This window comes from Ambystoma mexicanum, chromosome 5p (genome assembly GCF_040938575.1).
Source record: "Ambystoma mexicanum isolate Mex_15411 chromosome 5p, UKY_AmexF1_1, whole genome shotgun sequence".
NCBI classification, from domain to species: domain Eukaryota; kingdom Metazoa; phylum Chordata; class Amphibia; order Caudata; family Ambystomatidae; genus Ambystoma; species Ambystoma mexicanum.
In genome coordinates, this window is record NC_090930.1 from 1,091,334,253 (window position 1) to 1,091,361,288 (window position 27,036).

Below are 27,036 nucleotides of genomic sequence, written 5' to 3' on the forward strand. Positions count from 1 at the left end.
CCTGAAAGTCACAATATTCATCTGGCAAAGTATTAGTTACTCCCAGAGTAGAGGCTCTAGTATTGGAAGTCTTGGATACACAGGAGTCGGTTTCCGGGTCAGGAGAGTAGCAAGTCAGGGAGCAGTTGCTGGAGGAGGTTAATTTCCGTGCCCGCCAGTCTATCAAAGGGTTGTGAGCAACCAACCATGGCATCCCTAGTATCAACCGCAACTGAGGTGCCTTTATAAGATCGAACGAAATACACTCCCGATGTCCATCCTGGCACGGCAAGGTTACTACTGCTGTGCACTGGGTTACTGGTCCGGAGGCGATTTCTGTCCCATCCACAGTAGTCATCTTGTCGCTGGTAGACTTAGAACAGAAAGGGAGCCCCTTCTCTGCTGCCAACTCTTGATCTATATAGTTCCCAACTGCTCCGCTCTTGATGTACGCTTCTACGGCATGCATCTTTGACGATTGTTAGTGATTTATTAAGATCACGGGTATCGCAAAGTGTGGGGTCAGTGGCTCTTTCTCATCACTCGACAAACTGACCTCTACGGTTGCCGAGCTTGGTAGTTTTCCGATTCCTTAACTTCATCCTTTTCTGTGGCCCCGACTGTCCTCCTTGGGGGTTTTATTGGGCAGTCTTTCAGAAAATGTCCTGGTTTTCCACAATACAAACAATGTTGCTGTTGTCTTCTTTTATCCTGCTCTTGTTTTGTTAATGGAGGTCGTATCCCTCCGATCTGCATGGGTTCTACGGCATTGTCTGGCCCCTGTGGCGCATTGTCTTTAGGCCGATCATGAACTACTCGAGAGTCTGCTTTGGACAGGTCTGCTTTTCGGTCCTGCAAACGATGGTCTAGTTGCACGACTAGATTTATGAATTTGGTGCAGTCTCTGGGGGGATCAACTACCTGGGCCAAGACGTCCTTTAATTCACCTCGTAAGCCTCGATGGAATAACGTGGTTCTTTTGTTTTCTGGCCACCTGGTTTCAGCAACCAGTCTATTGAAAGTCGCAATGTATGTTAACAAGTCTTGGTTCCCCTGCCGGAGGGATAAAAGTTTGTTATCCACTGCTTGTTCGTGGGTATGGTGGGAAAACAGTTTTTCCATTTCTCTCTGGAACCCCCCATAGTCCTGTAACAACGGATCATTATGGGTCACCAACGGCACCGACCAATCCGCTGCACTTCCACTCAAGTATGAGAGGATGAAAGCTACCCGAGCTTCGTCATTTGGAAATGCCTGTCAGGAAAAAGGGCTGGTGCAAGAAAGGAGTGTGCAAAAGGCGGTAGAGGTCTGTGGAATTCACGAATGCAGCTCTAACTACAGTTCCCAGCATTCTCTAAGGAAAATTGTAGTTGAGGGCCGTGCGGCCGTTGACACAGCTGGTAAGGATTAACAAACGTTTATAAGGAGTAACGGAGCCACGGCAGGTGTGGCTTATTTTGGGTATTGGAGAAGGAGCAGGTGAAGCTACGACGCTGGCGGTAGCATGTGAAAACTCTCTACGGAACTCGGACTTCAGGTGGCTGCAGAGTCCACTTTAGAAGCTGAAAACTGCCGCGTCCGGGAAGGCTTGCGGGCCTCCCGGACTTGAGTTAAATATAGGGCGAGTGGCGGCACACCGAATCACGCTCTTTTGGGTGTTACTTGATGTGTGTGGAAACGGCGCGCTTATCGCTCGGATATATGTAGCTTTGTCCTTGTTCTAGTACCCTGCTGCCTGAAATCCAGTGCTATAAGTTTGCTCGCTCACAAGTTTCATTTATCAATGCGAGTTGCATGACAGCACATCACATTCTAAAAATCAAAAGGGGCATATGTTATTTGTTATTTATGTTGCTGCAAATGCGTTCCATGTTTCATGTTACGTGTTCAAATTCATTGTTTTCTGTAAGCCCACGGGCCATGTATTTGTTGATTCATTGTGGGATTTTCTCCCAAGTATGACATGTGTAGGGTATCATCTATGTTTCTGTGTTTATGAGGTCATAGGGGCAGGTCTAAGACTGGGTAGAGGCATGTATTAAGGTGTTTCTAATCTCTGGTCTATATTCTGTGTATGGTACGCTGGATATAGGTGTTAAGTGTTCAGAGGAAATAGGTAGGGTTTTTCCCGTTGCTCCCCTTGTCCTATCCAACATAGGTTTTCCTAACCCTCTTACCGGTGTTCCTTATTTCCCCTACCCTAGCCACAACCTCTTCCTAACTCCTTTTTCCCCCATTGCCTGCCACGTGGTGTCCTGTTATTTCTATCAGGCGCCTGTGCCAACCACGGGTGGAGGGTCAACTTCATTCAGCTTCTGTGGTTCGGGAGAGAGTGTCGAATTCTCTTCCCTTGTTCTTGACATAATAAGCCACCCCCATATTGGGATACTTACAACCACCCAAGCCAAATGGACGCAACACCTCCACCTTTAGCTAATGTGCTAAAGGCTCTTCAGGATATTCAGTTGGAGTTGGCACATGCCAGACAAGAGTTCAGGGTTTGGTAGCTCAGGGAATTCCTTTGGAAGGCAACCGAACTCAGGGAGCGTCCACAAGTCAAAACCCAACAATCATTGTGAAACCTCCGAGCAGTGTTCCTGTAGCAGCGCCGGAGCGTTTTGCGGGAGATCCTCGCGAATATATGACGTTTCTCACGCAATGCAGATTACATTTTTTGTGTAAACCCACAGCTTTTGAGAGTATACAGGCGAGAACAGCTTTTTTAATCTCTTATTTAACTGGAGATGCAGCGGCTTGGGCCATGCCTTTGGTACAAAAGGATGATCCATTGCTATATAGTTGGGATGGTTTCTTGGCAGAATTTGGTAGACTATTTGATAGAAGAGAGGTGTCTTTAGGACAGGACAAAGAGTTGTTGGGATTGAAGCAAGGAACGGGGGATTTGGTCACCTATGTCACACAATTTAATCGGCTGGTAATCGAAACAGAGTGGCCAGTGGCGAAACAAACGGTGTTATTTTACCAGGGGTTACGTGAAGAGTTGAAGGATGCTATTGCTCAAGTAGAGCCGCAACCAAGTACTTGTACGGCAATGATTGACTTGGCATTACGATTGGATCATAGGATGAATGAGCGAAAAGGGGATAAGAAAAGACCGGAAGTAGTACCATTTGCGAGGCTGGATAGAGGTAGAGGAGGAAGACTGAGTGAAGTGGAACCAATGCAAATTGGCAGTATCAGAGGACCATTATCAGCCTTAGAAAAGGAACAACGTAAAATGAATAAATTGTGTCTTCATTGTGGGCAGGCAGGACACTTTATACGTACCTGTCCCAACACCCCGCAAAAGAAGGTGGGTGGAGAAAAGAGAACGAAGGAGTCGGGAAAAGAGTTGGGCCGACCTTAGGGGGAACAGAGGTGTCAGGCCCCAACGAATTCAGGTTCCCAAGATTGGTGGCAAATACGATGGGAAGTAAAACTTCTCATTTATACATTCTGGTAACATTATATTTTGCGTGTACTAAACAAGAAGTGATGGCCATGGTAGATTCTGGGGCTACAGGCAATTTTGTGGATATTTCATTTGCTGAAAGGTTGGGTTTACCCTTGGTTGATAAACAGAAGATGGAGGGAGTGCAATCTGTGGATGGTTCACCACTAATATCAGGGCCCATTCGGAAACAGACACAAGTCATGGAGATGATTTGTACATCTGGGCATAAGGAGGAAATCACGTTTGATTTAATTGCAGCCCCACAGTTTAGATTGATTTTGGGTATGCCATGGTTGGTGCTACATAACCCTCGGATTGATTGGGTAAGACAAGTTTTGTGGTTTGAGGAGGAAAGTTGTCAGGCACATATGGTACCAGAAGTAGGACCTGTCCAATTTATGGTAGAGAAAGGATTGGACAATCAGGTGGTGGGGGCCATGAGTGGAGAGATTCCGTCACAGTATCAAGAGTTTGTCCAGGTATTTGACAAAAAGGCAGCAGAGCAGTTAGCACCTCACAGACCATATGATTGCGTGATTGAGCTTGAGGAAGGGGCAAAATTACCTTGCAGCAGGATTTACGCTCTTACTGAAAAAGAAAATAAGTATTTACGTGACTATTTGGATGAGATGTTGGCTAAGGGGTTTATAAGACACTCTATGCCCCCAGTCTCCTCACCATTGTTTTTTGTTCCAAAAAAAGAAGGCACTTTACAAACTTGCATAGATTACCGTGCATTAAATAAGGTGACAATTAAGAACAGGTTCCCATTGCCTTTGATTGCAGTCCTTTTAGATCAAGTAAGGACAGCCAAGATTTATACTAAGTTGGACTTGAGAGGAGCATATCATCTGATAAGAGTAAAAGAAGGTGATGAGTGGAAAACCGCCTTTCGGACAAAGTTTGGGTTATTTGAACACTTGGTTATGCCTTTTGGTTTATGTAATGCTCCAGCGGCTTTTCAGTTTTTTATGCAAGAGGTATTGCATTACTTTCTTGATGTTTTTGTTATTGTGTACATAGATGACATTTTGATTTATTCAGAGTCACTAGAGCAGCATGTGCAGCATGTGAAAGCTGTGTTGCACAGGTTGCAAACTTATCAACTGTATGTTAAGCTAGAGAAATGTGACTTTCATGTGAACCAGGTGGAGTTTTTGGGCTTCATTCTGACGGCAACAGGAATTGTGATGGATCCTAAAAAAGTGCAGGCTGTCAGCCAGGGATTGGCCATCTCCACAATGCATAAAGGATGTTCAGTCTTTTCTGGGTTTTGCTAATTTTTATAGGCGGTTTATTAGTAATTTCTCAAACATTGTTACCCCAATTACACAATTACTCAAAAAGGCAGTGAGATTTCATTGGAGTGTCGAAGCAGAAAAGTCGTTTCACGAATTGAAGATAGCCTTTACCACTGCTCCAGTACTTAGTCATCCAAACACTGAGAGGGTCTTTCAGGTGGAGACAGATGCCAGCAATGTGGCCATAGGAGCTATTCTTTCCCAAAAGGATGAGAATGGAGTGTTGCATCCGGTGGCATTTTTCTCTAGGAAATTGTCTGGATGCGAACAAAACTATTCCATCACTGATAAGGAACTATTGGCTATCCGATCAGCATTCCTTGAGTGGAGGCATTACTTACTGGGAGCAAAACATCAGGTTGTGGTAGTGACAGATCATAAAAATTTACAATACTTTAAGACAGCTCAATCTTTGAGTCAAAGACAATTAAGGTGGTCTCAATATTTCAATGAATTTGATTTTGTGGTGACATTTAGTCCGGGTAAGAAAAACGGTAAAGCCGATGCTTTATCCCGGCAACAGAATTTAGACAATCCAATAAGCGAAACAAAAACGATCATTGCACCCGTTAGGATTATTGGGACTATTACCACGAAGTTGATTGAACAGGTAAAGAAAGCAGTATCATCTAGACAACTGCAAGAGTGGCAAAGGAGTCATTCGACTAGGACAGTACGGAATGGCTTACCATATCATCAGGGTCGATTGTATTTACCAACCAAGATGTTGCAAGAAAAGGATTTGTTTTGGTGTCATAAGTCTCCCTTGGCGGGACATGCAGGTCAGAAAAAAATGAACGTGATGTTGGAAAAGTACTTTTGGTGGCCCACCTTAAGACAAGACATTATGACTTATTTGGTACGATGTGAAAATTGTTTAAGAAATAAGGCAGATCATGTTAAGGAAAGAGGTTTGTTACAGCCATTACTGACTCCTGAGAGACCCTGGACTCACATTTCGATGGATTTCATCACAGATTTGCCTGCTGACAATCATTTTGATACAATATTAGTTGTAGTGGATTTCTTGTCAAAACAGGCACATTTTGTGCCGTGTGTTGGAATACCAGGGGCAGGCCAATTGGCTGAGTTATTTCTACAACACATAGTGAGATTACATGGTCTTCCTAAAAGCATTGTTTCAGATCGAGGTTCTCAGTTTACTTCCAGGTTTTGGCGTGCTTTTTGTCGACTATTAGGAGTCAACTGTGCTCTATCCACCAGCTATCACCCTGAAACAGATGGTCAAACGGAAAGAATGAATCAAACACTTGAGCAATATTTGCGAGGGTATTTGGGGGATGGAAGAGGATCCTGGGTGCAAGCTCTTTGGTTAGCGGAATTCACATACAATAACACCTTTCACAGTTCTTTGGGAATGGCTCCTAATGAGGGCCTGTATGGTCAGGAGCAAAATATGATACCCGAACATTTGCCCGAAATAGAAAGTATATCAGCATTGGAGGAGCGCAAACGGTTGCTTTTGGAAGTCAGACAAAAAGCACGAACCAATTTGGAACATGCCAAAAGACAGTATAAAACACAAGCTGATAAGCATAGACAGGAAAGTCCTAAATATCAAGTGGGAAGTAGAGTGTGGCTCTCAACTCGAAACCTCTCCATGATAGGATCACGAAAATGTATGCCTAGATTCATTGGGCCTTACACCATTATTCAATGTATTTCTGAATCTGCTATGAAATTACGTTTGCCTAAGAATCTAGCAATACACCCAGTATCCAATGTATCTCTTCTTAAACCTGCAGCTCCTGGGATGACAACTAAACAACCACCAGCAATCCTGAAAGAAGGACAGGTGGAATATGAAGTGGAACGAATTTTGGATGTCAACAAACAGGGCCAAAAGATGTGGTTTTTAATCCAATGGAAAGGCTATGGACCAGAGGATTGCTCTTGGGAGCCAGCAGAAGCAGTGCATGCTCCTAAGTTGGTGAAACAATTTCACTTGCACCACATGTCCAAGGCTGGTTTGAGGAAGGGCCGTGAGAGGGGAGGTAATGTCAGGAAAAAGGGCTGGTGCAAGAAAGGAGTGTGCAAAAGGCGGTAGAGGTCTGTGGAATTCACGAATGCAACTCTAACTACAGTTCCCAGCATTCTCTAAGGAAAATTGTAGCTGAGGGGCGTGCGGCCGTTGACACAGCTGGTAAGGATTAACAAACGTTTAAAAGGAGTAACGGAGCCACGGCAGGTGTGGCTTATTTTGGGTATTTGAGAAGGAGCAGGCGAAGCTACGACGCTGGCGGCAGCATGTGAAAACTCTCTACGGAACTCAGACTTCAGGCGGCTACAGAATTGTAGTGATACACAAAATTGCAACCTTGCCAATCAGGGCTTTAGATGACAGCATTAGCCGCTGAAAGCCAATAGTGTATTCAAAGTATGTGCTAAAAATGCTGACAGTAGTCTGTTGTAGCACTTCCATTATGCAGTAGTGAGCTACAAGGAATATGCAGGCCTAGTATGAGTGATAGGTCACATTATGCATTGTTGATAGACAGGCAGGGAGAGGGCCCTAGCTCTGTAGCTAATAGGTATTTTTGGAGTGTTTGGAACATTATGGCACCTATATAGCGCTTAGATAGCCAGTCTTAAGCGCTATAAACACTAAGCTATGAGTGCATGCCTTTTAGAGCTTGCAGATGGGGTTAATACATCCCTGCTTCCCCTAGAATATTCTGCCTCACTAACGGTAGCCCTGCATGGCCCCAAGCTAATCTTCCTTTTCTCTGGGAAGGCACTGATAAGACATTCCTCAGCTTTCGCGCAGATGGGCCAGGGAGGGGCTCAGAAGAAGCACAGTGGAAATTAACAGAGCTGGGTTTTTTCCATGAGCCAGCCTATATTTTGCACAGGGAAAGTTCTGGAACTGTGCGTCACGGACGGGCAGCACGAGATTATAAAATACACATGCTCACATGACTCGGGTGGGAGATCGTCCTGTGGACTTGGTTCGAGCAGATCAAGTGCCCGGAATTTTGGAGCTCTTGACGGCATTGTTAAAGCTAGCTTATGAGGGCCAGGGTCTCCCAGTGCTGATTGAAGGGGCGTAAGACTGTGTTTCTCTATGTTTCTCTATATTTCTCTATGTTTATCTAAGTTCCATGTTTCTCTATATTTTGCATTTCTCTAAGTTTTATGCTTTGTAATCTTCTCTAACTTGAATCCCAAATGTATATGAAATTCACTGTTTAGAATAAAATACTAAAACTTATTGAAAGGTGTCATTTGTCACTAGCATGAGATCACTGCTCAGCACAATAGAACCTGTATTTTGGGCTGAATTGGGTATTTTTTGCTCTCAAAGGGCTGGCCCCGAGGAAGATTTTGCCCATATCAAAACATTTGGTGGCAGCGGTGGGATTTGTGCAGAGCAGTGCCTTGCTGTGAAATGACAAATTGTGTGAGAGAACACAGTGTAGAGTGAAGAGCAGGCTGTCGCATTTCCTTGGGGGTCTCACTGCAGCTCTGAGACTTCAAAAGACAGCAGCGTTGTGTCGGCTTGCCGTGGCCGATAGCTTGTGTGGTTAAGACTCCCTTCAGTAAATCAGTCATGACTGACTTATTGCTTGGGAATGGAGCCAAGGGAGTACAAGGCGATAAACAAGCGGGAAATGTCTTTGTTTAAAGCGCTCCGATGAATGGTCAAGAAAGATGTATGTTCAATTAGGAAAGAATTTTATCATGCGGTTTCCCCAGTTTAAAGTTGTAATTTGAAATGCAAAGTGAGACGGAGTTCTCAACTCTATTCTGTCATGAGGGCAGGGAAAAATAGTTGCAAGGATTTGACATGCAAATTGTGAATAGTAATCTAACCATTGACTCAGCCCCAGTGTGCTAGCGAGTGGGGGGCTGTAATGTTCGGAGACGAAGGTTCGCTTTTTGATGTATGCTTTTGAAGTGTTGACATTCCTGAAAAATAACGTGGGGAATGAGCCGTGCTTAGGAGAAAGAGTAACATCTGTGCTGAGAGCCTAAAGGGTTTGTTTTTCTTTTGGCAACTGTAAATTCCATGTGCTAGTGGTGGCGAATTCTGTTTAAAGGAAACACACTAAAATGGTTATATTGCATTTTAAGCTATGCCATGCTTAGAATGGGTGAGAGACTCACTTAAAAAGAAAGTGAGTGAATGTTATTTGGATTTTCGATTTTTGTGTATTGATTTGAAATTGCAGAATCAGTTTGCAATGGTTTGGGGGGGAAAGACAATTTATATTTTTCTAAATTGCCTCTGGAGTATTTTTGACTGTTCCCACGCTATGCCATGGATTTGTACTGTTGCCTTATAAGTGATGCATGTTTGGAAATAGTGACCTGTTGACTGTGATATATGGTGAAAAATGTTGTTGACACATTTAACAGCCCACAAGCAATATAGGGAGTGTGGGTTGTTCTTGCAGGAAAACCGTGCAGGGAGCTGCACTAAACATGGCATTTTTATTTTTAAATGCACTGAAATAAGTGGTTATATTCTGGCAATGGTACAACAGAATGAAAAATCTGTGTGTGATAAGATAGCACAAAGATTTAGTGGGTTGCGGATTCTTTTGAAAGATCGCACATTGCAATGGATTGAGCTTGTGAAGCCAAACTACAAGGTTACGAGGAAAAAGAAGGAAAAAAAAAAACATATGCTTTTAAATGGGACATTAATCAGTTTAAAATAGGCTAAAAGACGCTTTGACATTTTGCAAAATTACATGGAGTAGAATCTGATGAGAAGAAAAAGTGCCTCTTTTGAAAATAAGAGTCTTGCAGTGTGCAAAGCTTGTGCCTTGAAGCTGTCTTGGGCGAGGTGCGCGAAGAAAAAAAAACTAATGAAATGGTGCTTCAGATATGAGAGCTTTTCTGAGTTGCTGGAGCAGTGCAGGAAAGAGTTAATCTGGATGAACTGTCTGAAACGAGTGCCTTCCATTGAAGCCGCCACAGTTTAAGAGTTATAGAGCAAAGAGATAAGCTTGCTGCATGCTCATGGCGCTGCCAGGTGCACACGAAAGATAAACAATGACATTCCTGCATTCCATCCCCTGTGAGAGACCGTCAGTGAGCAGAAAACTGAGGAGAGGGGGTGCAAAGACAGAAATGCTGATCAGAAGTAAAGAATTTGCCCAGTAACACTGGAAGGAAAACAAAGGCTGCATGCAGGATGGCAGACGGGCACATCACATCTGAACATTTGGGGAACCTGTGCATCTGTGAATGGGCTAAGAAAAGACAGCTGCCCATTCCAACAGACATTGCCATGCAAACCGCATTCCCATGCACCATGTGATGTGATGTGAAGTGAAACGCTATTGCTGTGCAAGCAGCATCCCACTGCTCCATGTGATGTGAACTGAAGTAAAGCGCTGTGCACTGGAGAAGAAACCTCTAGGCGCTTTGAGAAGAGAAAATACACAGCTGGCAAAATGCAAGCTACATTGCCAGGCGCTTGAGTAACTGACAAAGACATTATGGCATTCCAGATGGAAGCAAAACTGACAAAAAGCGCTTAGCCGTTTTGCAAGAGACAACATGCAGAGCGGGGCTTTGGAGTACAACATGAACACTGCACATTAGCCATGATCCAGAAGCCTCACGGCTTAGTGCAAGAATGAATGATTTGTTGAAGCAACAAAAAGAAACTGACTTAGACTATCGCGCTCAAATGGGTGGTCCAAGAATTTAGCAAACACCCTTTAAGAAAATGACAAGTGAAAAACCAGAGGCTTGAAAGACACTAGCTGTATGGAGAAAAATAAACAAAGCTGCTTGTGCAACTGCAGGCGGTATTGGACTGAAGGACTTTACCTTTGAAAAATGGAGTGATGCCAGCAGGGCAAACTAAATCAAGATCACGAGACACTGGAAGCAAGTTGGCGCCTGGCATTTGTGATCGCTTTGGTGAAAAAAGAAAAGCATTGTGCGACCTGGGTACTTATTATATGGCTTTTGTAAAAGCACAGATCAGTCTGAGGTACCATTGACCAACTATGATCGCATTGCACAAATGAGTTTGTGATTAGGCAGTTACACCCCGTATGGTTGAGTGTAAATAAGCCCCCAGAAACATGCAGAAGGGTGATAAATAATTGCAGTAGCAATGATAAAGTGTGTAGTTACCTGATGAGACTTCTGAAGATGGGGGTGGTGTTCAGGGAAGGGGTGGATAACGCTGATATTGATGAATAATGACATTGTACTTTTGATGACATCCTAACATTTCGGTTTGTATTTTGCCTAGGCAAAGAAGCAAGACAATAGCGTGCCCTTATTGGCATAGATGTGTTCAATTTGCGGGTGACACTGATCTCAGAGAATATGCGAGTCACTGCTGATGCAATTTCAACTTTAAACGTGTCCTGCACCGCACTCAATGCTGCTATTTGTTCTGCAACCTGCGAAAGGTGTCCCACAGAGTAATAACTTTTGCTGAACTGGCACGGTGCAGACTTGGCTAGTTATCAAATATTTGATGCTGCACATTCAAATGATTCAGTTGCTGGAAATAACTTAATTGACATGTCTTGCCTTTCTTGTTTAAAGGACTATGGACAATGAGTTGTGGACTGTGACATCATGCACCACAAACAGCTGTGTGACACAGCACTTGAATGCTAACACATTGAAAAATGGTTTTTAAATGCACTTTTTGAGATGAATCTGAAAAAACGAAATGGTTTTGCTCTTCCAACTGAATTGCTTTAACCAGAGATGTTTTGCTTTTTGAAAAAAAAAAACTTCTACGTTGCACGTAGGCAGGAAAATGATTTATGAATTGCTGGAGCAGCAGGATTATGCAAGCAGGAGCGTAATTTATTTTGAGATAAATTGAGTGCGCACATCAAAGTCACCTGTGCGTAGGTTAAGATTCTTAATTTGAAGTAATGCTGCCAAGTGTGTGAGCTCTAATTTGAGATGGTAACCTTTGAAACACTGGATACTTTTACAGCCAGCTTAAGGCAGGTAAATGAAACCATGACTGACTTGATGTTTGATTTTATGACACAGTGTGTGACACGGTTTTTGTTAAACCAACCAGTTTCATGTTTTTGTGGGGACAGCTGTCTCCAGCACACTAATGCAAAGAGTCACCTTTTGATTGTAGACATTTGGAATAATTCTTTGGAAAAGCGCTACAAATGAGTATCCACATGGAATTGCTAGCGTACTGGCCTGGCACATTGTCAGACATCTTTTGTCACTGACTCATATGACTGGTGTCTATGAAGTCATAGGCCCAAATGTTTCAGTGAATGGATACAACGATTTGTTTAATGTGATGTTTTTCTGACCAAGAACTGCAGCGAGTGTTCTCGCCAAGATTTTATGGACTATAACTTGACTAAATGCATTTTACACAATGGTGTGATGAAACAGCCACTGCCGGAGGGTAGTATGGTGTTTGTGGCTAAAACTAATATTGTATATGGTAGATATCCCACTTGAAGAAAGGTATTCTCCAAGTCACAATAGGTAGACACTATGAACATGTTAGATTTTCCAGTAGTAAGGCAACATGTAAATTGTAGGCTGGTAATGCACACCTCCATTATTACAGTGATACACTTAGACATAGATTTATCATGAGGCAATGTTTCCTTAGTACTACCAAGCTGCTACAAATGGAGTCCATTTCTATGGCCCATCACTAGAGTGCGCGTAGCTAGGGAGCTAGATTCATTAATTGCAGGAGCTTTATATGCTTGTGACATAGAAACTGTGCACAATAAGCTAGCCACTATGGGTTCTGATGCCAGCCCTGCTATAGAACTTCTAGCCTAGTGGGGTTCATTGATACGCCCAACACTGCTACAAGTATTGGCAACCACTGAAGATGGCAGAATTTTAGGTATGAAGACATTTTTTCTGCCATAGGGCAGGTCAACAAGACTGCTGAATACACACGATGCATTGTATGGCAAACATTGTTAAATCAGCAGGTGTTGGCTTTTTACTGAGTGGGGGCGACCATCCTCCACACACTGGCACGCAGAGCTACAGTTACCAGCATACATATGGATCAAAATGCTTGCTTTTGATTGCATGAATAACACATGCCATGCTTTGATGCAAATTAGTAGAATTGTTTTTATTTTGATAACCTGGTGCCCATGGGTTCACCTTGTTCACGAAACTAGATGGTTTCTGGTTGGGTTCCACATACATGGGGGAAGTGTCTAGTCACACAGCCCATAGTCACGTTTGAATGCTCTGGGATCAGGGGGAGGGTAGGCCCTTAGAGTGAAAGGCTGCCAGGTTTTAGAATTGGTAACCATACATAAATGCAATAGTGCATTGTAGATTAGACTACACTGGATTGCCTTGACATTCTAACTGCATGCTGCTTTTTAACTGACAATCAGTTATACAATAATTATTTAGGTATTTTTGTGTAGGCCAGGTTTTGGCTAGAGTAAATGTCCATGTTCACTTTGTGTAGGTATTTTTGTGTAGGCCAGGTTTTGGCAAGGGTATATGTCACTGTTCACTTTGTGTACATTTTTGTCTAGGTAGTGTTTTTTACTAACCTTGCATGCCACGCTGACTAACCCCTAGAAGATAGTTTGCTTAAACCTCTTGCAAAGCCCCAAGGTCTTTATCACTGCACTAAATACTATATTGATGTGTATTAGTCAGCATTTGTCGCACACACGTTGAATAGGGGTGGAATGTAGTGATACACAAAATTGCAACCTTGCCAATCAGGGCTTTAGATGACAGCATTAGCAAAGCCAATAGTGTATTCAAAGTATGTGCTAAAAATGCTGACAGTAGTCTGTTGTAGCACTTCCATTATGCAGTAGTGATCTACAAGGAATATGCAGGCCTAGTATGAGTGATAGGTCACATTATGCATTGTTGATAGACAGGCAGGGAGAGGGCCCTAGCTCTGTAGCTAATAGGTATTTTTGGAGTGTTTGGAACATTATGGCACCTATATAGCGCTTAGATAGCCAGTCTTAAGCGCTATAAACACTAAGCTATGAGTGCATGCCTTTTAGAGCTTGCAGATGGGGTTAATACATCCCTGCTTCCCCTAGAATATTCTGCCTCACTAACGGTAGCCCTGCATGGCCCCAAGCTAATCTTCCTTTTCTCTGGGAAGGCACTGATAAGACATTCCTCAGCTTTCGCGCAGATGGGCCAGGGAGGGGCTCAGAAGAAGCACAGTGGAAATTAACAGAGCTGGGTTTTTTCCATGAGCCAGCCTATATTTTGCACAGGGAAAGTTCTGGAACTGTGCGTCACGGACGGGCAGCACGAGATTATAAAATACACATGCTCACATGACTCGGGTGGGAGATCGTCCTGTGGACTTGGTTCGAGCAGATCAAGTGCCCGGAATTTTGGAGCTCTTGACGGCATCCTGCAGCGCTGTTCTCTGACTGAGCGGGGCTTGTTAAAGCTAGCTTATGAGGGCCAGGGTCTCCCAGTGCTGATTGAAGGGGCGTAAGACTGTGTTTCTCTATGTTTCTCTATATTTCTCTATGTTTATCTAAGTTCCATGTTTCTCTATATTTTGCATTTCTCTAAGTTTTATGCTTTGTAATCTTCTCTAACTTGAATCCCAAATGTATATGAAATTCACTGTTTAGAATAAAATACTAAAACTTATTGAAAGGTGTCATTTGTCACTAGCATGAGATCACTGCTCAGCACAATAGAACCTGTATTTTGGGCTGAATTGGGTATTTTTTGCTCTCAAAGGGCTGGCCCCGAGGAAGATTTTGCCCATATCAAGACAAGAATCCACTTTAGAAGCTGAAAACTGCTGCGTCCGGGAAGGCTTGCGGGCCTCCCGGACTTGAGTTAAGTACAGGGCGAGTGGCGGCGCACCGAATCACGCTCTTTGGGTGTTACTTGATGTGTGTGGAAACGGCACGCTTATCGCTCGGATATATGTAGCTTTGTCCTTGTTCTAGTACCCTGCTGCCTGGAAATCCAGTGCTATACGTTTGCTTGCTCACAAGTTTCATTTATCAATGCGAGTTGCATGACTGCACATCACGTTCTAAAAATCAAAAGGGGCATATGTTATTTGTTATTGATGTTGCTACAAATACGTTCCATGTTTCATGTTACATGTTCAAATTCATTGTTTTCTGTAAGCCCACGGGCCATGTGTTTGTTGATTCATTGTGGGATTTTCTCCCAAGTATGACATGTGTAGGGTATCATCTATGTTTCTGTGTTTATGAGGTCATAGGGGCAGGTCTAAGACTGGGTAGAGGCACGTATTAAGGTGTTTCTAATCTCTGGTCTAAATTCTGTGTATGGTACGCTGGATATAGGTGTTAAGTGTTCAGAGGAAATAGGTAGGGTTTTTCCCGTTGCTCCCCTTGTCCTATCCAACATAGCTTTTCCTAACCCTCTTACAGGTGTTCCTAATTTCCCCTACCCTGTCCACAACCTCTTCCTAACTCCTCTGCCCCCCATTGGCTACCAAGTGGTGTCCTGTTATTTCTATCAGATGCCTGTGCCAACCACGGGTGGAGGGTCGACTTCATTCGGCTTCTGTGGTTCGGGAGAGAGTGTCGAATTCTCTTCCCTTGTTCTTGACAATGCCCCAGGGTGACAAAGGAAGTGAAGGCTACACTGATTTATGAATTCTGCGTACTTCCGTGGGTCGCCCGAAAACCTTTCTGGTGGTGCCAGGGGAACTGTTCCAGGCAGCGTGATCTGTACTGGTGTGGGGGTATAAGATGGTGAGATAGGATTTTGCATCGGTGGATTTCCTCCAGGCAGAGGAGTCTGCCCTGCCTGCGATTGCAAGAATTGTCTGCTGATTTCGTCGGTGCGCTCCTTAGTCACTATTAGGTCTCCCCGGAGTGCATTAGTCTCTTGTCGGGCTGAATGAACCTCAGCACGAAGGTTCCCCAACAATTGGGCCAATTGGTCGATTTCTGATGTTTCCATGGCACCCAGGTGGATTATTTATGTGAGTCTTCGCGTTCTGTTACGCTGACCTGGTATCCACGTGGACGCCACCCAGCCAGTTGGTCATTGGTGCCCTTCCCAATGATTCCCTGGTGTGGTCTCGGTGTCGATGAGATTCCGCCTGGGAATAAAGACTATATTAGGACTGGGCGACCAAGGTAAGTTTTCCCCCACCTCCCTTGTGTTTCCTGCCCCTCCAGGTTCTCTTCTCACCTAGTTGCCGGAATCGATGGGCACTCCGTCCTGCTCTCTGGGCAGGGGCGCGTTGTCTTTCGTGGGCGCGGGCGGTCCAGTTACTTCATTGACTGCTGCCCTTGTAGTGTCTTTCGGGTAGGTCTTATTGCGATTGATGGCGTCGTAATTCTTGCATGCCTTTTTCTCTGTTCTAAATGTCTCTTTTTTTATCTCCCTAGGAGCACGGAGTGTCCGCTTGGAGAACTGGATATGCTGGTTCTCACCGGGAGATGGTGGCGCGCTATAGCGCTATGATGCGGTAAGGAGGCATTTTTGCGTAGCGCAGCAATGTCTTGTCCTCACTGACCTGGGCTTTTCTCTTTTTCGTAGGTCGCAGTGAGTTCCCAGTGCAGATGGAGTTCCGGAGCTATGCCGGAAGATTCTGCTACTAACGATGTTCTTGGTTTTTCTGCAGGTCCGGAATTCACCAGGCTCGTGAAAAAGCTGGACACGGTGAGCGTCACGTTGCTAGAAGCAAAGTAACGCGAATCGTGCATCTGCGGCGTCGACACAGTCCTCGAAGCCGAAGCTCCGAGCGTGTCTCTCAACAAGCTGGTCGCCAACGGCGTCGATGACCCCCTCGAAGACGGAACCTCGAGAAAAATCGTCAACGACCTTGGCGCCACAGGCGTCGATGTCTTCTTTGAAGACGGCACAGGATCACGCGGTCTCAAGCGCGTCGAGGACCGGGACCTGGAACGGGCATGGCGAGAACGGCTACCCTTGTCTGAGCGGGACCTCTCCCGCGAGCCGTGCCGACCACCCGAGCCCGAAGGCGTATGGGCGGTGTCTCTCGACCGGTGCCGACCGACCCCACTCGGAGGCGCAGACGGACTGGTGCCCTGCAATTCCAGAATCGCTAGCATCTGCTTCCCGAAGGAAGCCCATTCCTCCGGTGTCGCTTGGATGGAGGGATAAGTGTCCTGCCGACGGGCGGAGTCCTCGGAAGAGGACGGGGAAGGCGACCTATGCCGGCACTTCCTGGAATGCCTAGAAGAGGCGGAGGAGTGGCGAGACCGACTCCTGGAAGGAGACCCACCGGACTTCTGCCGACGACGCGGAGAGTCACCCCTCGAGTCATCGGTCGAAAGCCCCGCAGACCTCGACTTCCGGGGCTTAGACACCCGACCTACCGACATTTTCTTCTTGCGTTCTTGCAAGGCCTTCGCAATGAGCGACTGGCAGTCGACACAGTCGTACGTATCGTGGGCCTCCCCGAGGCACCAGAGGCAGGCGTCGTGCAAGTCCGTGACCGACATCTTGGACCCACAGTCCCTGCAGTTCTTGAAGCCCGTACGCGGGGTCGAAGATGAAAAAGACATCGCCACAAACAGATCTTCACACCAACCAAACAGGTTCAACGAACCGAGAAAGAAAACAGCAACTCCAACAAGTCGAGGCGTACCGAGATTTACGAAGCGAACACGTTCGCGAAAAAAAACGGCGCTGAGGCTATGGGCGTCGTGCGTCCTACTTATCACATCGGGTGACGTCGGCCGTCGGAGGAGGTCCTCGGGGACGGCGCATCGACGTCATCGACGCAGGACGCAGACGCCAAAGATTTTCCCAAGCAGCACAGCTGTGGACATTACCTGCGATAGATATGGAATACGTCGGAGGACCCAATCCCCTCGAATTAGACCTTCGGGGAGCATACCACCTGGTCCGGGTCAGAAGCGAAGATGAATGGAAAACCACTTTCCGTACCAAATATGGCTTGTTTGAATATCAAGTCATGCTTTTTGGCTTATGTATCGCTCCCGCAGCGTTTCAATATTTCATGAATGATGTCTTGAGAGAACTAATTGACGTTTGCGCCTTAGTGTACATTGATGACATCTTGATCTACTCAGCCTCAAAACAAGATCATATCATGCATGTTCCTTCAGTCCTCTCCAAGCTCCGCCAACATTGTTTGTATGCAAAGCTGGAGAAAGGTTTTTTCACGTCACCGAAGTAGAATTCCTTGGTTTCATCCTTTCGCTGAAAGGCATCAGAATGGACGTACATAAAGTTGATGCTATTCTAAAATGCCCATCACCAACATCTCTGAAGGGGATACAGAGCATGCTAGGCTTTGCGAACTTTTACCGCCGGTTTATCCCAGACTTCTCTCAGTTTGTGCACCCGATCACAGTACTGCTACGAAAAAGCAATAAAAAGTTTGCTTGGACTGAGGAAGCAGAAAGAGCCTTTCAGGAACTGAAACAAAGGTTCACCTCCGCTCCAATCCTGTGGCACCCGCGTCCAGACCTCCCTTATGTTGTAGAAACTGATGCTTCCAGTATGGCGATGGGAGCGGACCTTTCACAGAGGGACCCAGAAACTGGCCAGCTGCATCCTATGGCCTTCGAGTCAAAAAAATTCTCACCCCCGGAAATTAATTACGCTATCACGGACAAAGAACTGCAATATCTCAAAACAGCCAGCGCCCAGTCTTCACGCCAGTTACGGTGGGCCCTCTTCTTCGCCGAATATGACTACGTGATCACCTTTCGACCAGGGGTCAAGAATGGGAAAGCTGACGCCTTATCTCGAATAGGCATCGATGAAACGGTGTATACAACTCCAGACCCAGTACCCATCATACCTGAAGACAAACTCTTGGGTATCACAACAGTGTTATCACAAGCCGAATTACGAAACAAAATTCGACACTCAATGAACCCGGACACTTTCCTCGCATGGCAAACTCAAGGAGAACAATATTGCATCAAGGATCAGTTACCTTATTTTAGGGACCGGTTATATGTACCCGAGAAGGAGTTACAACAGCATATCATTTCAGGTTATCATGACTCTCTGATCAAAGGACACCCTGGAATTGCTAAAACTTTAGCCAAGATAAAAAAGAACTTTTGGTGGCCTACCTGGCAGAAGGACATTGTCCAGTATGTTCAGTCCTGCAGCGTCTGTGCACAAAATAAATCACAGAAACCATCGGGTCTCCTACAACCATTGGACATCCCTCCCGCTCCATGGCACACTCTTTCCCTCGACTTTATCACTGATCTGCCACTGAGTCAAGGCTTTAACACAATTCTTGTAATCGTGGATTTGTTCTCAAAGATGGCACATTTTATTTCTCTCAAGGGCCTCCCGGACGCATCCACCCTAGCAGAAGTATTTCTGGAAAACATTGTCAAGCTGCATGGCTTTCCATCAGTTCTGGTCTCCGATCGAGGCAGCCAATTTGTATCCAATTTTTGGAGAAAATTTTGCGCAATGGCACAGATTGACGTCCGGCTATCCACCAGTCACCACCCCCAGACAGACGGCCAACCAGACCCTTGAGCAGTATTTACGGTGCATGCTGCACCATGAATTGAGAGATTGGAAGGACTTACTGTGGATAGCCGAGTACGCATATAACAACTCCGTACATTCTAGCACGGGCCAAACACCTTTTTACACCTTGTATGGCAGACATCCACGTACATCAGAACTTGACCTTCCTGCCAGCTTGGAAATGCCTGCAGTAAAGACTCTTAATACAACCATCACTCAGGGGTTCAGAAAGGCGAAAGAACATCTTATTCGTGCTAAAGAAAAACAAAAGCACTTCACCAACCAGCATCGGAAAAAGGCCCCAGACTATCAAGTAGGAGACCAGGTTTGGTTAGCCGCAAATACGTACCCATCAAAGGGACCCGGACCTTCCATCCTCGATATTTGGGACACTATACCATCAAGGCAATTATCAACCCAGCAGCCGTCAAATTGCACTTATCACCTTATCTACAAATCCATCCTGTATTCCATGTGTCCCTCTTAAAATTAATTAATTAAGAATGTGTCCCTCTTAAAACCAATGCAATCCGGTACACCAATCAAGACACCAACTCATCCTATACTAATAGATGGAGAACCAGAATTCGAAGTCAAGGGCATCCTGGACTCTAAGTACTCTAGAGCCAAGTTGTACTATCTCGTCGACTGGAAGGGGTTTGAGCCTCAAGATAAATCCTGGGAACCCAGTGAGAACATCCATGCACCACGTCTGATCAAGAAGTTTCATCAGAACTTCCCAACGAAACGTGGACCAGGCAGGAGACACACCTTGGGAGGGGCCGTGGGGGGGAGTGTGGTCACGACCCTCAGCCCTGATTCCCACTGGCCAGGTGGAATCAGGGCTTGGATCACTAATAAGGCCTGGCATCCACTTCCGAGACCCTCTTGGGGCCAGTCCTGGCGCCTTTGGCACCAGGCTCATCAGTAAGGAAAGACATCTGCTTGAGGAACTACTTTATTTAGGCTTTCAGCCAACATGGAGGCATCCGCATAGCTTGGTTCCTAGAACCAAGCTATGCGGTCTAGTGTTTTGGGTGTGGTGGCCTAGGGACTACTTTACCTGGACTACTTTACAGTGGCTATTTAAACCACACCCGAACAAGACAACACGCTTCGCATTACTTTGCTTCTAGCAACGTGACACTCACCGTGTCCACCTTTTTCACGAGCCTGGTGAATTCCGGACCTGCAGAAAAACCAAGAACATCGTTAGCAGCAGAATCTTACCTGCATTCATCATCCTTCACTGCTCGCAGCTCCTGGGCAGCTCTGTTGGTGGAGTTCACCGCCCAGATCGAAGGACCTGAGAAAAGGAGAAAGACATCATTAAAGGAGGTAGTGGAGACATTACAACCACAAAGCGCTTAAAGACTTACCAGGTTGGTTGCTTTTCGGCCGGCATAGCTCCGGAACTCCATCTGCGCTGGGAACGCACCGCGACCTACGAAAAGAGAAAAGCACAGGTCAGTGAGGACAAGACATCGCTGCGCTACGCAAAGCGCCTCTTTACCGCATCATAGCGCGCCACGATCTCCCGGTGAGAACCAGCATATCCAGTTCTCCAAGCGGACACTCTGCGCTCCGAGGGAGATAAAAAAAGAGAGATTTAGAACAGAGAAAAAGCATGCAAGAATTACGACACCCTACCTGAAAGACACTACAAGGGCAGCAGTCAGTGAAGTACCTGGACCGCCCGCGCCCACAAAAGACAACGCGCCCCTACCCAGAGAGCATGATGGAGAGCCCACCGATTCCGGCAACCAGGTGAGAAGAGAACCTGGAGGGGCTGGAAACACAAGGGAGATGGGGCAAAACTTACCTTGGTCGCCCAGTACTAATATAGTCTTCATTTCCAGGCGGAATCCCATTGACACCGAGACCACACCAGGGAATCATTGGGAAGGGCACCAATGACCAACTGGCTGAGTGGCGTCCCTGTGGATACCAGGTGAGCGTAACAACAGACCAGTACTATACATCCTTTCCACAGTGACCTTTCCCTTTGGAACTTCTTTCCCGTATCTCCTCGAGTAGACGCCACAACAATGCATCTCTGGTCTAATACAGACCTAGGCAATGTCTGGGATGTCTTCACCAAAGGCAGCTTCCTAGAGTGGCCTGACTTTTTCGGAACCCCTGCGAGACAGACTTTCACGCTGGCTCCAATTTGCTGGCCTATGCCGGTCGCTCAAGAACAAGTACCCGGACTTCCCCTTGATTCTTCCAGATGACCCTATAATCTCTGAAATTCTGAATACTTCGACTCTCAAAGGGAAGGTTTCCAGACTGTATGCTCTCCTCCAGGATGGGGCACCCCCGTCATTCACCAAACTCATGGACACTTGTGTTGAAGATCTGGGGGTTGAGATTACAGATCAACGCTGGGATCACATGTGTGCCCGCATACACGAAATTTCATTCAACTCCGGTTTTAAACTGATACAAGATGTGGATCAGACGACGCAGACTATATACACATGATGTGGTCCTGTCCGTGCATCTCCCTGTTCTGGGAGGAGTTATGTACTACTGTATCTGATATGCTAGTGTGCACAATTACCCCATCTCCTTTGTCCTGCCTTTTCCATGAGCTCAGCCGGCTAGGATGTGACTCAAGAAAACTAGCGGGACTATGCATGCTTCTAGCGATCCGCTGTATTCGGCTTCGCCCGGGGGGCCGTACACACGCTCAGTGGCTCTGGGCTGTTACTTGGGCCTCAGACATTGAGTGTTGCGCTAATCTACAGCCTGCAGAGTCTAGACCAAGGAACATATGGGCTCCATTTCGTTCCTATATTTCTTCTTTATCAACGACAGTGAGGATTATGCCAGCGAACTTATGTCCCCGGCTCACAACTCCGCTTAAACCTTCACGCCGTGACTATTAACGTGTTACCTGTGTCTTTAGTTATTATGTTATAAAATGTGTCTTTGAAGGTCTCCACGAACTTTCACGAGACTGCGAACATGTAATGTATTCTTGCCGACTGATTGTATACTGCTCGTATTTCTCTGTTTTACTGTCAAGCTAAAATAAATAAAGCAAAAAAAAAGAAATGTCAGAATCTGAGTGCTCCCCATTATCTCACCAAGAGGTTATCACTGGGCAGAGTGCTGCGCTCCTCTAACAATCTTCAGCTTATCCAGCTGCGACCCCATTAAAAAAAAGGGGGTGACTTCAGTTTTGAATTCAGTGCTCCATGTGAATAGAATACCCCGTCTCTTGCTATCAATACATCCCAATCACTGACAATGTTTAAGATCAATGTAAAAACCATACTTTTTAACCTAGCTGACTAATTTCTTGTCCTCACTTTTCCTCTGTCTTTCGAACTTTTTGTCTTCTCTTATCTCTCATCCTGCTTCTCTTGGTGCGCTCTGAGTCCCAGGGGCATGTAGCGCCTTATTAAGAATTTAAATTAATTAATTAATAAATAAAGGGAATAATAGATGACAGTTCTGCTGGAAGTGCATTCCAAGTTCGGGGGCCCTGAAGGAGAAGCATAGGTCTCCGCGGGAGAGACATTTAGATGAGGGGACATCCAGGAGATTTTTCTCGGAGGAGCGCAAAGTATGCAGTGGCTGAAAGATATTAATTTTTGTAATCAGGTACCTGGGTGTGAAACCTTGAATGCATCTGAAAATCCGGCATAGCAGTCGGAATTCAATTCTTTGCCTCAATGACAACCAGTGCAGTTTTTGACAGTACTTTGAGATGGAGACTCTTTTTGGTAGATTGTAAACTAATTGAACAGCAGCGTTTTGAGCTACCTGGAGTCGTTGCAGTTGACAGTCCGGGGATCCAAGTAGCAGGGTGCCGCAGTAGTCCAATCTTGAGTTTACAACGGTACCTACAACCGTTGCACAGTCTGATTCAGAAACCAGAGGTAAAATAGGCTTCAGGAGTCTAATTGGAAAATAGACAGATTTGACTACTTCTGAAATATGGGCATTACTGCCCAGAGATGCTTGCCAAATACAGCCTAATTTCTTAACTTTATGGGAGAAGGATGTAGCCGAGTCAAAAATGGCTTGACAAAGGGTGGAGGCATGGTCTTTGCTAAGAAGATGCTTTTGGTCCAAATACTATAACCTCAGTGTTGGTGGAATTTCACTGAAGCTTGCTTTCCACCATCCAGTCTTTTATAGCTTTAGCAGAGGCCAAGACACACTCTGTTGCTTCTGGGGCCGATTTTAATCTGACATCATGACGTGTTGTTTGCATATGAATGGTATTTCAGGTTAAACCTAGAAAAGATGTCCATCACTGTCCCAAGATAGATATTAAACAATATCGGTTACAGTGATGGTCCCCGTGGAACTCCACATAATACTGGGAGAGTTTCAGAGTAGTAACCTCCCAGCTCTACTTCTGGGGTCCAATTTTTCTAAAAGGAGGAGAACCATTTCAAGGAGATTGTATAGATTCCTAACAAACGATTTTGACCGGATGAATATTAAATATGAAGCACTTTACTTAGCTTGACACTTTGGCACAGAGCACTTTATTAGATGGAGCTAGCTTTGTTTTCATGGAATGTTTTAATATTGAAGGACGCTACTGGGATTTTATGTTTTGTGACAGTTTTAGGATATAACAATTGTTTAATTGAATGATTAACTGTATGTGCTTTTATTGTATTTTGTTGATGGTTGCTATGAAAGGTTTTAATTATAAACCATATCATATTTTATTTTTTTAAACGTTCAGCCTCCCCGTGACTAAGCTGCAGAGACCGTCTTTATCATTATGGCTCAACCCCTAGTTGTTAATTTCCTTGGGAAAGCATGGGATCTGTCTTCAGATCACATTGCTGGGAGGTGAATTCAAATCTAGAGTTCATACCTGCCTTCATTCAAGTTGGTCTTTTTCACCATTGAAGCTCTTAAATATACATTTGTCTGTTCCCCTAGATTTTACATTTTCACTAAGACACAGCAGTTTAACCATTTCAATAGCATATCAAATTCCCAGCAAAGATCCACATTTTCAACCTCTGTCGGTTTCATAACCATGACCCCTGGTTTCTGCAAAGGAAATCAACCACACACAGTAGTAGAAAATGCAAGTTCGATGTTGTTGCAGGGTGAAAGCGAGCGTGCCACCTTAAATACTGGACCACCTTAAGTTAAAGAGGAAGGACCTGACACGAGGGACAGGGAGGAGGAGGAGGGGCTAGTAGAGCCCGGGAAAGACAGATCCGTGTAGAGGGCAATAAAGGAGGTTGTTTCCTAAACTGTCTCCTGTGTGTCTTTGTACGAGATGGCCCCCTCGGGGCTTGCAGGCGCGGAGGTGCATGTTGGCCCCACATGGTAGTCCCAGTGAGGAGTACAACAACTGGCGACGAAGCGATTCGAACCCTACGCTATGAGGCTGATGGAACTGAACTGATCGTGTGAAGCACAGTCGATGACGGAGGGTCACAGTGAGCCCAACAAGACGGGTGCGCAGAGCCCAGCAGCGTGACAGGCGAGGAGCGTCCAGCAGAGCGGAGCGGACAGGATAGCAACACGGGAGAGGAGGATTACTCTGCCGCGTGAGAGGTGCCCCCGCAGGAGGAGAGGTGGGGTTGAGGAGCCCAGCAGCCCGTACCGCAACCCAGGAGCAGCCCACAAAGAGTGCCCGGCTATGCAGGCCACAGAGTACGTGAGGTGCAGGTGACGTCCCAGCGAAGAGTTGAGTGCGAGAGGAGCCCAGGGGACAGGATAAAGCAGTGAGCCCAACGTCGCAGGCTGCAGAGGAGGTGAGGTGCGCTTCCCGCACCAGCAGGCCGCAGAGCAGAAGCGGCGCAGAGACATTGGTACCGACGGGGACAAGAGCCCAGCAGCACGGCACCAAGGGGGGAACAACGGTCGGGGGGAGCAACCACTGAAGACCCTATGCGCAATGCGTGAAGACCCCCAGATGATGTGAGGATAGGAGCAGAGGGAAGGACACAGAGTGCCCAACTGAGGAGAAACACAGGACGCACTGGCCAGCGCGCCCGCCATCAAGAGTACGGGCCAAGCAGGCGAATAGATACACGTGTCTTCAAGGGACCCGGCACTGCACGTGCGACACCACTGGCCCTTGCATGAGAACCGGAACTACATGAGATGCAGCGCTGAGTGAGAGTCAGCCAAGCTTGGCAGAGCGCAGCGTGAGACCCAACACCGTGGGCGAGATCGACCCACAAGAGAGAGACCACAGTATTGCAGGAGGGTCCACTGCACACATGTGATCCAGCGACCAGCGTTACGAGACAGAGGGAGAGACACCCGAATGGCATGAGGAGTAACACTATATGGCTGAGACACATCACAGTACCAGAGAAACCCGCACTACAAGTGAGGGAACACCACCTGAGTGAGACAGCACATCAGTGAACACCACTCTTTAGGTGACAACACTGAAGGAGGCACTGCACCGTGCAAGCTAAAACGGCGCGAGAGGCAGAAGAGGCCCGTGTGCCACCAGTCAGAGCACGCAGGACCGGCGCAAGGAGAGAAGCGGCACAGGACGCTGCCAAGAAGAGGATCGTGTGCCCAGCAGAAGTGGCCACAAGGAGCAGGCATCGCTGCTTGTGGTAGAAGAGGGTAATCGGACCCTGCAGAGCCAAGGAAGGCTGTGGTCCCGGTGTGCCCAGCAGCGGAGGTGTAGCATGCGCTGCTACATCTAAGAGAGTCCATCGGGAGAGTAAGGGAGCCCAGCAGGCGGAAGAAGCACAGAGGAGCCCCACCGCAAAACGAAGACCGTAGCGGCCCAGAATGGGAGGCACCAGACACCGGTAAGGAGTCCACACCCCTCCCCCATCGGGGCATGTAGAACAAAGGCCTGCGCAAGCGCCGCAAAGAGGCCCGCGCCCCTCACCCACCGCCGCCTGCCAAACGAAGAGCAGCGCCAGCAGAAAGCACCACAAGCGCGCCAAAACACCCCTGTGAGCGGGAAAAAAAAAAAAAAAAAAAAAAAAAAAAAAAAAACCACAGAGCACACTAACTGGGACACCATCATCCCGCCAGCCATGACGGCAGCGAACTGCCCGCAAAAGCGCCAAAACGCTCCCGCGAAGAAAGGAATGTTTCTATATATCAAAAGGGAACATACGAAACTAACATACCGGGACACGACATTGTGCCAACCCAGGGGGTCCACATCATAAAAGCAGCACGAAACCGCAGAGCACGTGTCCAAGTGATAAAAGACACACATGACAAGTGCGTTACGACAAGACTCCGGAGGACACCGGCACCATCAATCCTCAGGCTCACAGAGGGTTAACCAGAAGAAAGCCATAAGGGCCAATCACCGACCACCACTACAGCGTCCACCACACACCACGCAGACCACCGGTACTGCAAGTCGCCAAGCCCACAGAAGGACAATAACACGAGTGAGCAACACCACGAGGATAACCACAAGGTGGAAAGCCATCACGTCGCTCACACCACTGCTGAGGACCAAGGGCACGCATTTGTAGACTGCCAACAGCCCCAAAAGAGCAAAACCACGCCATAAGCCACAGCCCAGGGAACCATAGACACACGTAGCAGCCCATACAAACCACCTGCAATGGTGACAAGAACATGCTCACAACAGAGACTACCAGAGACTGCTCCTCTGAGTGCCACCAGCAACGCGGGAACGACTTGGGAGCTGGCAATGGGAAAAGGCGGTCTGGCAACGCCACACACCACCCACTGAGGACCCAAAGGAGCATCAAGAGATCTCATGCAGAACTAAAACCCTGTGGAGGGATACCGCTTGAGACCTGCTGCCCTCAGCTGGCCAGCAGCTAGCCCAGTGAAACACAACATAGAGGGTCAAGCACGAACATTATAGTACAGCGTTGTCACAGAGGA

General features: G+C 46.4%; 1 long non-coding RNA gene across 1 annotated transcript in view; it reads left to right on the forward strand.

Moving 5' to 3' along the window:
- Positions 1-11,819, forward strand: part of LOC138481431 (uncharacterized) — a 308,633-nt gene extending 296,814 nt beyond the window's left edge. The window contains exon 3 of the long non-coding RNA XR_011274242.1: positions 10,976-11,819. This is a non-coding gene — a long non-coding RNA (uncharacterized lncRNA). The remainder of the gene's footprint in view (positions 1-10,975) is intronic.
- Positions 11,820-27,036: the final 15,217 nt, after the last annotated feature.